Consider the following 13,866-nt stretch of genomic DNA (forward strand, 5'->3'; position numbering starts at 1 on the left):
CGACAGATGAATAGCCGTGCCGTGACAGGGTGCGTGAGCATATGATTCACTGAGAGGAGGGGATGTAGCCACTGACAACGGTGATGCCCTTGCATACAGCCAGCCATGGAAAGGAGTAAGACTGATTGGATGAAGATAGCAAGAAAGCAGAGGTTCAGAGGAACGAAAAGCATCTCCATTTGCTTATCTGAAATCCCTGCCAATGAATCTACATAAGTATCTCTATCCCTTTTATTGTTTATTTTAATCTAATAAAATATCATGTTTAAATCCGCCTGACTGAGATTTGCAAGGTGACCATAGCTTGCTTCAAGCCAACAATCTCTGTGGGATCGACCCTTACTCACGTAAGGTTTATTACTTGGACGACCCAGTACACTTGCTGGTTAATTGAACGGAGTTGTGTCCACACATAGTAGAGAGCCATAATAATGATTCCATACAATAACAAAGAGTACTACATTAATGTGATCACAATTTCATCCACCAAGTTTTTGGCGCCGTTGTCGGGGATTGTTCGTGTTTGGACAACTGACAGTTCATCTTGTTGCTCAGATTAGGTAATTTTCTTTTCGTTTTGTTTTCAAAAATCTTTCAAAAATATTTTCAAAAATCTCTCATCTGTTTTCGAAAAAAAAAATAAAAATGTTTTCAAAAATATATTTTTCTTCAAAATTTTTGAGAATGGATTCTAGTGTCTCATATAACATGTTTTAGCTTGGCTGGCTATTAAGTCATGTCTAATTCCCAGGATTTTGATTGAGGACTATGAATTCATTGCTTCCTTTTTCCCAAATATTTTCGAAAAAATAAAATAAAAATCCAAAAAAAAATTAGAAAATCATAAAAATCAAAAATATTTTCTGTTCCTTGTTTGAGTCTTGAGTCACATTATAAGTTTGGTGTCACTTGCATATGCATCTAGCATTTTTCGAAAATATCATGCATTCATAGTGTTTTTCATGATCTTCAAGTTGTTCTTGGTAAGTCTTCTTGTTTGATCTTGATGATTTTTGTGTTTTGTGTCTTTTCATGTTTATCATATGCATTCTTGAATTCTTAGTGTCTAAGCATTAAAGAATTCTAAGTTTGGTGTCTTGCATGTTTTCTTTGCATTAAAAATTTTTCAAAAATATGTTCTTGATGTTCATCATGACATTCAAAGTGTTCTTGGTGTTCATCTTGACATTCATAGCATTCTTGCATGCATTCATTGTTTTGATCTAAAAATTTCATGCATTGCATAATTTTCATGTTTTTCATAAAAATTTCAAAAATAAAAAAAAATATCTTTCCTTTTTTCTCTCATCAAATTCAAAAATTTGAGTTGACTTTTTCAAAAGTTTTTAAAATCAAATTGTTTCTCATGAGTCAAATCAAATTTTCAATTTGAAAATCTTATCTTTTTCAAAATCTTTTTCAAAAATCAAATCTTTTTCAAATTTCTTAGTTATTTTCGAAAATTTCAAAAAAATATTTTTCAAAAATATTTTTCTTATTTTTAAATCAAATTTTCGAAAATAACATAAGCAATTAATGTTTTGATTCAAAAATTTGAAGTTTGTTACTTGCTTGTTAAGAAAGATTCAAACTTTAAGTTCTAGAATCATATCTTGTGACTTCTTATGAATCAAGTCATTAATTGTGAATTTAAAAATCAAATCTTTTTTTCAAAACTAATTCCTATCATATCTTTTCAAAAATATCTTCTTATCTTATCTTTTTCAAAAATTTGATTTCAAAATATCTTCTCTAACTTCCTAACTTCCTATCTTTTCAAAATTTGTTTCAACTAACTAACTAACTTTTTGTTTGTTTCTTAACTTTTTCAAAACCACCTAACTAACTCTCTCTCTCTAATTTTCGAAAATATCCTCCCTCTTTTTTAAAAATATCTTTTCAAAATATCTCTTCTAACTTCCTAACTCCTTATCTTTTCAAAATTTGTTTCAACTAACTAACTAACTTTTTGTTTGTTTCTTAACTTTTTCAAAACTACCTAACTAACTCTCTCTCTCTCTCAATTTTCGAAAATATCTCCCCCCTTTTTCAAAATTTCTTTTTAATTAACTATTATTTTAAATTTTAAATTCTAATTTTCGAAAAAAAAAATTTCGAAAAAAAAATACTAACAATTTTCAAAAATCACTAACTCTTTTTCAAAATAATTTTCGAAAATTATTCCTCCCCCATCTCATTCTATTTATTCATTCATGTCCTAACATCTCATCTCACATTCCAATCCTCACAGTTGTGTTTCTTCCTTTACATCACATCCTTTATCTCCCCCTCTTCTTCTACTTACAAAGGGATCCCTATACTGTGGTATAAAGGATCTCTATTATTATTATCATTTTTCTGGCCATTCTTCCTTGTCATATGAGCAGGAGCAAGGATAAGAACATTCTTGTGGGAGCAGATCCAGAACCTGAAAGGACTCTGAAGAGAAAATTAAGAGAAGCTAAAATACAACAATCCAGAGATAACCTTTCAGAAATTTTCGAACAGGCAGAGGAGATGGCAGCCGAAAATAATAATAATGAAAGGAGGATGCTTGGTGACTTTACTGCACCTAATTCCAATTTACATGGAAGAAGCATCTCCATTCCTGCCATTGGAGCAAACAACTTTGAGCTGAAACCTCAATTAGTTTCTCTGATGCAGCAGAACTGCAAGTTTCATGGACTTCCATCTGAAGATCCTTTTCAGTTCTTAACTGAATTCTTGCAGATATGTGATACTGTAAAGACTAATGGAATAGATCCTGAAGTCTACAGGCTCATGCTTTTCCCTTTTGCTGTAAGAGACAGAGCTAGATTATGGTTGGATTCTCAACCTAAAGACAGCCTGAACTCTTGGGATAAGCTGGTCACGGCTTTCTTAGCCAAGTACTTTCCTCCTCAAAAGCTGAGCAAGCTTAGAGCTGATGTTCAAACCTTCAGACAGAAAGAAGGTGAATCTCTCTATGAAGCTTGGGAAAGATACAAACAGTTGACCAAAAAGTGTCCTTCTGACATGCTTTCAGAATGGACCATCCTGGATATATTCTATGATGGTTTATTTGAGTTATCAAAGATGTCATTGGACACTTCTGTAGGTGGATCCATTCACCTAAAGAAAACGCCTGCAGAAGCTCAAGAACTCATTGACATGGTTGCTAATAACCAGTTCATGTACACTTCTGAAAGGAATCCTGTGAGTAATGGGACGCCTATGAAGAAGGGAGTTCTTGAAGTTGATACTCTGAATGCCATATTGGCTCAGAACAAAATATTGACTCAGCAAGTCAATATAATTTCTCAGAGTCTGCATGGAATGCAAGCTGCATCCAACAGTACTCAAGAGGCATCTTCTGAAGAAGAAGCCTATGATCCTGAGAACCCTGCAATAGCAGAGGTTAATTACTTAGGTGAACCTTATGGAAACACCTATAACTCAACATGGAGAAATCATCCAAATTTCTCATGGAAGGATCAAAAGCCTCAACAAGGCTTTAATAATGGTGGAAGAAACAGGTTTAGCAATAGCAAGCCTTTTCCATCATCAACTCAGCAACAGACAGAGAACTCTGAACAAAATGCTTCTAATTTAGCAAATCTAGTCTCTGATCTATCTAAGGCCACTGTAAGTTTCATGAATGAAACAAGGTCTTCCATTAGAAATCTGGAAGCACAAGTGGGCCAGCTGAGTAAAAGGATCACTGAAATCCCTCCTAGTACTCTCCCAAGCAATACAGAAGAGAACCCAAAAGGAGAGTGCAAGGCCATTGACATAAGCGCCATGGCCGAACCTGTGAAGAGAGGAGAGGACGTGAATCCCAAGGAGGAAGACCCCCTGGGACGTCCAGTGGTCAATAAGGAGCTTCCCTCTGAGGAACCAAAGGACTCTGAGGCTCATCTAGAGACCATAGAGATTCCATTGAACCTCCTTATGCCCTTCATGAGCTCTGATGAGTATTCCTCTTCTGAAGAGAATGAGGATGTCATTGAAGAGCAAACTGCCAAGTTTCTTGGTGCAATCATGAAGCTGAATGCCAAATTGTTTGGCATTGATGCTTGGGAAGTTGAACCTCCCTTGTTCATCAATGAACTAAGTGATCTGGATCAACTGACATTGCCTCAGAAGAGACAGGATCCTGGAAAGTTCATAATACCCTGTACCATAGGCACCATGATCTTTAAGGCTCTATGTGACCTTGGTTCAGGGATAAACCTCATGCCCCTCTCTATAATGGAGAAACTGGGAATCTATGAGGTGCAAGCTGCTAAAATCTCACTAGAGATGGCAGACAGCTCAAGAAGACAGGCTTATGGACACGTAGAAGATGTATTGGTAAAAGTTGAGGGCCTTTACATCCCTGCTGATTTCATAGTCCTGGATACTGGAAAGGAAGAGGATGAATCCATCATCCTAGGAAGACCTTTCCTGGCCACAGCAAGAGCTGTGATTGATGTTGACAGAGGTGAAATAGTCCTTCAATGGAATGAGAACTCCCTTGTATTCAAAACTCAAGGATCTCCCTCTGCAACCATGGAGATGAAGCTTGAAAAACTTCTCTCAAAGCAGAGTCAACCAGAGCCCCCACAGTCAAACTCTAAGTTTGGTGTTGGGAGGCCACAACCAAACTCTAAGTTTGGTATTGAACTCCCATATCCAAACTCTAAGTTTGGTGTTGGAGAGTTTCAACAAAGCTCTGCACATCTGTGAGGCTCCATGAGAGCCCACTGTCAAGCTATTGACATTAAAGAAGCGCTTGTTGGGAGGCAACCCAATGTTTATCTAATTCTTATTTTTATTGTTTTTCATGTTTTCTTAGGTTCATGATCATGTGGAGTCACAAAATAAATATAAAAATTGAAAACGGAATCAAAAACAGCAGAAGAAAAATCACACCCTGGAGGAGCATCTGTCTGGCGTTCAAACGCCAGAACAGAGCATAGTTCTGGCGCTGAACGCCCAGAATGGGAGCATCCTGGCGCTGAACGCCCAGAACAAGCATGGTTCTGGTGTTCAACGCCAGAAATGGCAGCAAAGGGGCGTTGAACGCCCAAAATGAGCACCAACCTGGCGCTGAACGCCCAGAGTTGTGTGCAAGGGCATTTTGCATGCCTAAATTGGTGCAGGGATGTAATTGCCCTGACACCTCAAGATCTGTGGACCTCACAGGATCCCCACCTACCTCCACTCACTCTCCTCTCTCTTCTCAATCATCCTCTATTCCCAATAAACACTCTTCCCTAACATCTCTTTCCCACCCAATCCCACCCATATGGCCGAATACACACTCCCATCCATCTCCTCCATATCTTCTTCAGTCTTTCTTCTTTTGCTCGAGGGCGAGCAACATTCTAAGTTTGGTGTGGTAAAAAGCATAGCTTTTTTGTTTTTTTTCCATAACCATTGATGGCACCTAAGGCCAGAGAAGCCTCTAGAAAGAAGAAAAGGGAAGACAAAAGCTTCCATCAAGGGTCTATAGCTCAGTGGTAGAACATTTGACTGCAAATCAAGAGATCCCTGAGATACCTCAGGGGATACATCTTCTTCCACACAATTATTGGAAGCAACTAAGGGTGGAACATCAAGAGCACTCCATCATCCTTCATGAAATCAGAGAAGATCTAAAAGCAATGAAGGAGGAGCAGCAAAGACAAGGAAGAGACATAGAAGAGCTCAAGGACATCACCAAGGTGGACTCATTCCTTGTTCTTACTTTCTCTGTTTTTTCGTTTTCTATGTTATGTGCTTATCTGTGTTTGTGTCTTCATTACATGATCATTAGTAGTTAGTAACTTTGTCTTAAAGTTATGAATGTCCTATGAATCCATCACCTCTCTTAAATAAAAAATGTTTTAATTCAAAAGAACAAGAAGTACATGAGTTTCGAATTTATCCTTGAACTTAGCTTAATTATATTGATGTGGTGACAATGCTTCTTGTTTTCTGAATGTATGCTTGAACAGTGCATATGTCTTTTGAAGTTGTTGTTTAAGAATGTTAAATATGTTGGCTCTTGAAAGAATGATGACTAGGAGACATGTTATTTGATAATCTGAAAAATCATAAAAATGATTCTTGAAGCAAGAAAAAGCAGCAAAGAACAAAGCTTGCAGAAAAAAAAAAAGAAAGAAAAAAATAGGCGAAAAAAAAAATAGAAAGAAAATAGAAAGAAAAAGAAAAAGCAAGCAGAAAAAGCCAATAACCCTTAAAACCAAAAGGCAAGGGCAAATAAAAAGGATCCCAAGGCTTTGAGCATCAGTGGATAGGAGGACCTAAAGGAATAAAATCCTGGTCTAAGCGGCTAAACCAAGCTGTCCCTAACCATGTGCTTGTGGCGTGAAGGTGTCAAGTGAAAACTTGAGACTGAGCGGTTAAAGTCAAGGTCCAAAGCAAAAGAAGAGTGTGCTTAAGAACCCTGGACACCTCTAATCGGGGACTTTAGCAAAGCTGAGTCACAATCTGAAAAGGTTCACCCGATTATGTGTCTGTGGCATTTATGTATCCGGTGGTAATACTGGAAAACAAAGTGCTTAGGGCCACGGCCAAGACTCATAAAGAAGCTGTGTTCAAGAATCATCATACTGAACTAGGAGAATCAATAACACTATCTGAACTCTGAGTTCCTATAGATGCCAATCATTCTGAACCTCAATGGATAGAGTGAGATGCCAAAACTATTCAAGAAGCAAAAAGCTATAAGTCCCGCTCATCTGATTGGAGCTATGTTTCATTGATAGTTTGGAATTTATAGTATATTCTATCCTACTTGATTTTCAGTTGCTTGGGGACAAGCAACAATTTAAGTTTGGTGTTGTGATGAGCGGATAATTTATACGCTTTTTGACATTGTTTTTTAGTATGTTTTTAGTAGGATCTAGTTACTTTTAGGGATGTTTTCATTAGTTTTTATGTTAAATTCACATTTCTGGAATTTACTATGAGTTTGTGTGTTTTTCTATGATTTCAGGTATTTTCTGGCTGAAATTGAGGGACTTGAGCAGAAATCAGATTCAGAGGTTGAAAAAGGACTGCTGATGCTGTTGGATTCTGACCTCCCTGCACTCAAAGTGGATTTTCTGGAGCTACAGAACTCGAAATGGCGCGCTTCCAATTGCGTTGGAAAGTAGACATCCAGGGCTTTCCAGCAATATATAATAGTCCATACTTTGGCCTAGAATTGACGACGTAAACTGGCATTCAACGCCAGCCTTCTGCCCAAATCTGGCGTCCAGCGCCAGAAAAGGATCCAAAACCAGAGTTGAACGCCCAAACTGGCACAGAAACTGGCGTTCAACTCCACAAATGGCCTCTGCACGTGCTACACTTAAGCTCAGCCCAAACACACACCAAGTGGGCCCCAGAAGTGGATTTATACATCAAATACTTACTCATGTAAACCCTAGTAGCTAGTTTATTATAAATAGGACCTCTTACTATTGTATTAGGCATCTTTGGACGCCTGGTTCTTAGATCAGAAGGGCTGGCCATCTCGGCCATGCCAGGACCTTCACTTATGTATTTTCAACGGTAGAGTTTCTACACTCCATAGATTAAGGTGTGGAGCTCTGCTGTTCCTCAAAGATTAATGCAATTACTACTGTTTTCTATTCAAATTCTTCTTATTTCCATTCTAAGATATCCGTTCGCACCCAAGAACATGATGAAGGTGATGATTATGTGTGACGCTCATCATCCTTCTCCCCTATGAACGCGTGCCTGACAAACACTTCCGTTCTACATGAAATAAGCTAGAATGAGTATCTCTTAGATCTCCTAACCAGAATCTTCGTGGCGTAAGCTAGAATGATGGCGGCATTCAAGAGAATCCGGAAGGTCTAAACCTTGTCTGTGGTATTCTGAGTAGGATTCAATGATTGAATGACTGTGACGAGCTTCAAACTCGCGAGTGTTGGGCGTTAGTGACAGACGCAAAAGGAGGGTGAATCCTATTCCAGCATGATCGAGAACCGACAGATGAATAGCCGTGCCGTGACAGGGTGCGTGAGCATATGATTCACTGAGAGGAGGGGATGTAGCCACTGACAACGGTGATGCCCTTGCATACAGCCAGCCATGGAAAGGAGTAAGACTGATTGGATGAAGATAGCAAGAAAGCAGAGGTTCAGAGGAACGAAAAGCATCTCCATTCGCTTATCTGAAATCCCTGCCAATGAATCTACATAAGTATCTCTATCCCTTTTATTGTTTATTTTAATCTAATAAAATATCATGTTTAAATCCGCCTGACTGAGATTTGCAAGGTGACCATAGCTTGCTTCAAGCCAACAATCTCTGTGGGATCGACCCTTACTCACGTAAGGTTTATTACTTGGACGACCCAGTACACTTGCTGGTTAGTTGAACGGAGTTGTGTCCACACATAGTAGAGAGCCATAATAATGATTCCATACAATAACAAAGAGTACTACATTAATGTGATCACAATTTCGTCCACCAGTACCCATTTGAGAGGATGATTATTTCATTCAAGTGCACCGTGAAGAATAGAGCTCGGATTGAGGGTAGCATCTGCGAAGCATTCCTAGCTAAGGAAACATTCATATTTTGCTTATTCTATTTTTAGCCTCATGTTGAGTCACGTAGAATAAGGGTTCGAGGGAACGATGAGAGGGGAGAATCCTCATCAAGTAGAATAACATATCCAATCTTTGCTCCGAAATGAGCCGCAATGGGTGCGAGCAGTGACTACTGGTTAGAGCAGAAGAAAATCGATGCTGCACATCTGTATGTGTTCCTTAACTATGACCAGATTTCACCCTACCTCATGTGAGTTTTTTAAGTCTTCGTAAATATTACAATCAGTAAGATACTAACTTCTTAATCTAATCAAAAAAATTTTATCCTATTCTATCATATAGGTTATTCTAAGCGGCAAATTCCGATACCTCATTGAACAATTTTTCACATTGGTTCAGAGAATACGTCAACGTGCATCTAACTGACACAACAGATTGGGAACTAGTTGCACTTAGTTGGGCCCAATGAATAAGGACATTAGCTATCCGATATACAATGTTAATGGATATCAATTCCATTCTTTACAATGGTCAATTGAAAAAAAAATAGATAATCCTGGAGTCTAGGTTTGTGGGGATTTAGGCGGTGGTCATTTTGATTGCTTTGGTGTGTTGCACAACATAATTCAATTAGAGTATTTCTGTTGCACTACGTATAAGGTGTGCATGTTTAAATGTGAATAGTATGATCCAAGTTCGCGACAAGAAACACGAAAGCACAAGGACTACGATATCACTGAAGTTAATGTAACCAGAAAATATAGGCACTACAATCCTTTTATTCTACCTCAAAATATATGATAGGTATATTATTTGTCTTATCCGGGTTCATGCAAGTCTAGTTGAGTGGTTGTGTTTCTGCATCGAGTCTGATAGGACAGAGGGTCTGGAACCTTACTAGATTGATGACCCAACTCCTTCGAAAATGGTGGTTGATACCGATGATTCAATCATCCTTAGGTCGGCTATTATGGATGATGACACCATTGACCTTGGAATAGATGATAACACAATACGCCAGAGGATGATGATCTTTAAAAAGAAGACTAGATCGATGGTGACAAAGAAGAGGAAGACGAGTTCGATGATTAGGAAACTACCTCGAAAGAGGAGGATGGTGAACCAGAGGAAGATGATGAATCTGAATAGGGTTAATGCAAATATAGTTCTACCATACATATTTCTTTACCAAACTTTGAAAAGAATGTAATATAAGTAGCATTATTTCAGATATTTTAATTACCATCATTCCGTATTTTTAATTTGTATATTTGATATTTCATATCAGGTTTAAAGCATTATTTTTCAATTATTAATTATCAAGGTACATTATAGATGGACGAAAAAAGATTATTAAAAAAAATCTACCGTCGGAATTACCGTTGGAATATACCGACGGTAATAGCCCAACCAATTTTCCAAAAAAGATTTAAAAAAATACTTCCATCGGCATTACTGTTAGATTGATCCACCGGTAAGATGGCGCGAAACTTTGCTTTGGTGCCAATGTTACCCTCGGAAAATTTCCGACGGTAAGTTACAATAGATTTTGTTTTCTTGATAAACCATATTCCGTCGCTAAATTCGACACAAATTACCGTCAGATGCATAAATCCGACAGTAATTTGTTACCAGCGAGATTTATTCCATCGGATAAATATCGACGCAAAATACAACGGTAAACATTGTACCGTCATATTCATAGTCACTCCATGAAATATCACTCCCTGATCCATCACTATTAGGCTCATAATCATCATCATCCGAGTCATTCTCACTCCCTTCTTCATAGTCATTATCACTCCCCTCTTCATGGTCATTATCATTCACAGTAGTTTTTTTTATTTCAATGTGGACAATTTTGTTTTAGGCTTTATGAGCTTTTTTGCCCTGTTTTGAAGTTTGGGCCTTATGCCCAACAATGGGCCTTCTCCTAGGTCCAACAATTACCCCAATCCTAGGCCCAACAATTGCCTCACTTCCTTCAATAGATCCAACTATATCTTTCGCCACAATTTCCTTAATTGTACATGATTTGGTACATATATCACATTTGTGAACTACAAATAGCTCCACATATTCCTCCCTTGTATTAATTTTTGCCATCTCCATTGCATCCATATCAATTCTAACTATATTTAACTCTTCCTTTATACTTACTTTAAGAGATTTGATCCACACTGCTGCTATGACATTATCCAAGATCCCTTGTTTAATGACAATGTCAAGAGCCTCAATCTTACTCCACCGATCTTCATCACAATAATCAATAATTGTAGTCTCCCCACCCAAATAGTGCAGGAGTTCTCCATCAAAACCAAACTTACCATGGTAATGTATCTTCACACTAAAATAACTTATTCCACTGTCAACTTGTCAAATATTTCAGAACACAGTCATAACATGCATTAAACATTGTAAAGAAAGTTAGCAACAAACAGCATGCATCAACATTTTTCATCAAATGCGAGGTCACACAATATTAGGGAAGAAATAAAAAAACTCTTCAAAGGCCACTTCGAAAATCCTATCAACTAAGCGAAAGAACACCACCTTTTAAACAAAAACACCCAAAACAATTGTTCTTTAAGCACCAACGTAATGCATCCACATAAACGAAGTGAAGAAGCCTGCATACCTTCAAAGGTCACATTTTAGTGACCCGTAACTCTCGATTCTACTTAGAAGTTCAAATAATCCACCAACGAGCACTATGGTTCATGTAAAGTGACGACGATGATTGTGAAGTGATAATGATTTTAACTTAGGGCTGGGTTTTGTAATAGAGAGGGAAGAAGAAGTGTTTGCAAGCGTTAGTTTTTTCTCAGACACGAAAATGAGCATATGTGGCTTTAACTACAAACGTGGTTAAAGGACATGTTAGCTCCTCCGTTAAGTGTTAGTGTGGAATTTGATGACAGGACAATATTAATGTCATTTAAATTTTTTTGAGACAAAAATAAGATGATTTAAACGTTAGGGATCAAAATAGGATTCACCCTAAACCTTGAGGACTAAAACAATACTTTATCCTATATTAAAATAAAGAAATATCTATGTTCGACAAAATAAAAAAAAAGTATTACAATATTCAATGTCTTGGTTTAGATAAAAAGTTAGAAAAAAAAGAGACAAAAAAATACTATTTAATCAAAACAAATAAAAATAATAATTTATTTTACAAAATATATCTTTCACATGACTTATAGCAATACCAAACTATGAGTTATATATATTGCTCACAATAAAGAAGACCTAATAATGCTATTCCAAGTGAATTCTATAGCAAGTGAGTATTTTTTTCCTTAAATGAATAGACAAATTATTATTTTCTAAAACAAAAAATAACACTTTATTTATCAAAATTAATATTTTTTTTAAGTTAGACACATATCGGATGAATCAGACCTGATTTATTATACGTCATTAAAATTTAGTCCGATTTGCTATCAACTCAAAAAATCTCTAATACACTCTTATTTTGCTGATTTGTCAGTACTTCACATAGCTATAACAATCACATACACATTTGCAACATCAATTTAGTAGATCACTTTTTAAACATTCATAACCAATTATATTATATTTAAAAAAAAAATAGTAATATCACTATTTAAACAAATATAAACAAACAAATCACTTGTAATTAAAATGTGAAGAATGAAGGTTATACTTTATCTATATATATATATATATATATATATAGATGTCTATTTTTATTACTACTTGAGTCTTGCATTCTTTTTTAGTAAGTAATCTACTTTAAACTGCAATTCATTTGTATATGCTTGAAATAATATAATAAATAACAAAACAAAAAACAACAAAAAATAAAAACCTGAAGAAGGTAGGTAGTGCACCAAGATAATGAAGATGATGGAAATGATTATGATAATGGTAGTGGTGGTGGTTGTGATTAATAAGGCAGTGATGAAAATCAAAGATGAAAATCGAAAATGAGAATAGTGAGATTGCGGCTGTAGAAGAGAGGAAGAGCGAGAAGAAAAGGGAGAGGGAGAAGGAGAGGGGGTGAAGTAAGAGGAAGTGGGAGGGAGGATCATCGTTGTTGGTGATGTTAATGGTGAAAGGACAAGCGAATAAATCTTAGAAGATGATGACAAGGGAGCACCCAGATTGAGTGAAGGTTTCTTGAAATGCCGGCAAATCAGACTGGTTTGTAACGAAGCACAACATATCGATAAGGCCTGATCTATCCGACCCGGAAAAAATGTTGATTTTGATAAACAGTGTTATTTATTTTTAAGAAATAATATTTTTTCAACTTTGTTAGGTAACCAAATAGGAGTGCAACTAACTACAGTCAACTAGTGAAAAAAATGAGCTCATTAACGAAAAAAACAGTACTCGAACTCAAGAGTCACCCTAATTTTACTTTCACTCTCATTCACAATTAAAAAAATCACAAAAAACCGAAATGTAACAAAAAGAAACATTCAAAATCATTGTGAAAGACTATTCAAAACTCTTTCAATTATAATAAAGAAGAATACATCACTTTTAGATATAGAAACATCCAAAACCTAACAAAAGTATCCAAAATCATTTAAAAAAAAATCAAAACTTAACAAAATGAAACATCCAGAATTATTAGAAAAAGAACATCTAAAAACTAAGAAAAGAAATATTCAAAACTATTTAAAAAATCCAAAACCTAAAAAGAAGAAACATCCAAAATATAAGAAAAAAAAATCCAAAACATATAACAAAAACACCTTCGAAACCTAAGAAAAAGAAACATTCAAAAGTGGTAAAAAGAGGAGCAGGAGAAAAAGAGGGCACAGCATCGCGGGACGACAAGTTACAGGGAAAGGCGTCATGACACGAGAAATTACAGCGGAAGGTGCGCATATCGCAACAAGAGGGTTCAAAGAAGAAGAGTGCAGCGTCGTGAGATGATATGTTACATGGAGAGACATGATGATCTTGGAGGAGGAGGGGCTTGGTGCTGCGGAGAGAAGAGAGAGGGGGGGGGGAGGGAGGGAGGACACAGCGGTGCACGAGAGGTGATGGACCTTGAGGGCGCTCGAGTGGAATTGCAAAGGGAGGTCACAGCGTCGCGAGAGAGAAAAATTGGAGAGGAATGTCACATTAAGAGTTGAGGTTTGATGACGCGTGTTTCTAAATCTAATCCTATTTTTTAAAAATTTCAAAATCAGAATTTTTTAAACATTTTTAAAAAATTGTTCAAATTGACTAATACATGGAGTTAATTACCTATAATTTTTACTTATTTATTTTATTCATTTCATAAAAAAATTCTACAGTGATGGCATGGAATACGTCATAGGGACATCAACTTATCAAGTTGTAA

The 13,866-nt window shown here is 36.5% G+C and overlaps 1 non-coding gene across 1 annotated transcript; it reads right to left on the reverse strand.

Annotated features, from left to right (window-relative positions):
- Positions 1-2,913: 2,913 nt before the first annotated feature.
- LOC148581700 (small nucleolar RNA R71) lies at positions 2,914-3,021 on the reverse strand. The gene has a single exon (XR_015899014.1). It is a non-coding gene; the product is annotated as a small nucleolar RNA R71 (small nucleolar RNA).
- Between the last annotated feature and the right edge of the window lie 10,845 nt (positions 3,022-13,866).

The sequence above is a fragment of the Arachis ipaensis genome, chromosome B10 (assembly GCF_059453495.1).
Source record: "Arachis ipaensis isolate K30076 ecotype BB chromosome B10, ASM5945349v1, whole genome shotgun sequence".
In the NCBI taxonomy this organism is placed as follows: domain Eukaryota; kingdom Viridiplantae; phylum Streptophyta; class Magnoliopsida; order Fabales; family Fabaceae; genus Arachis; species Arachis ipaensis.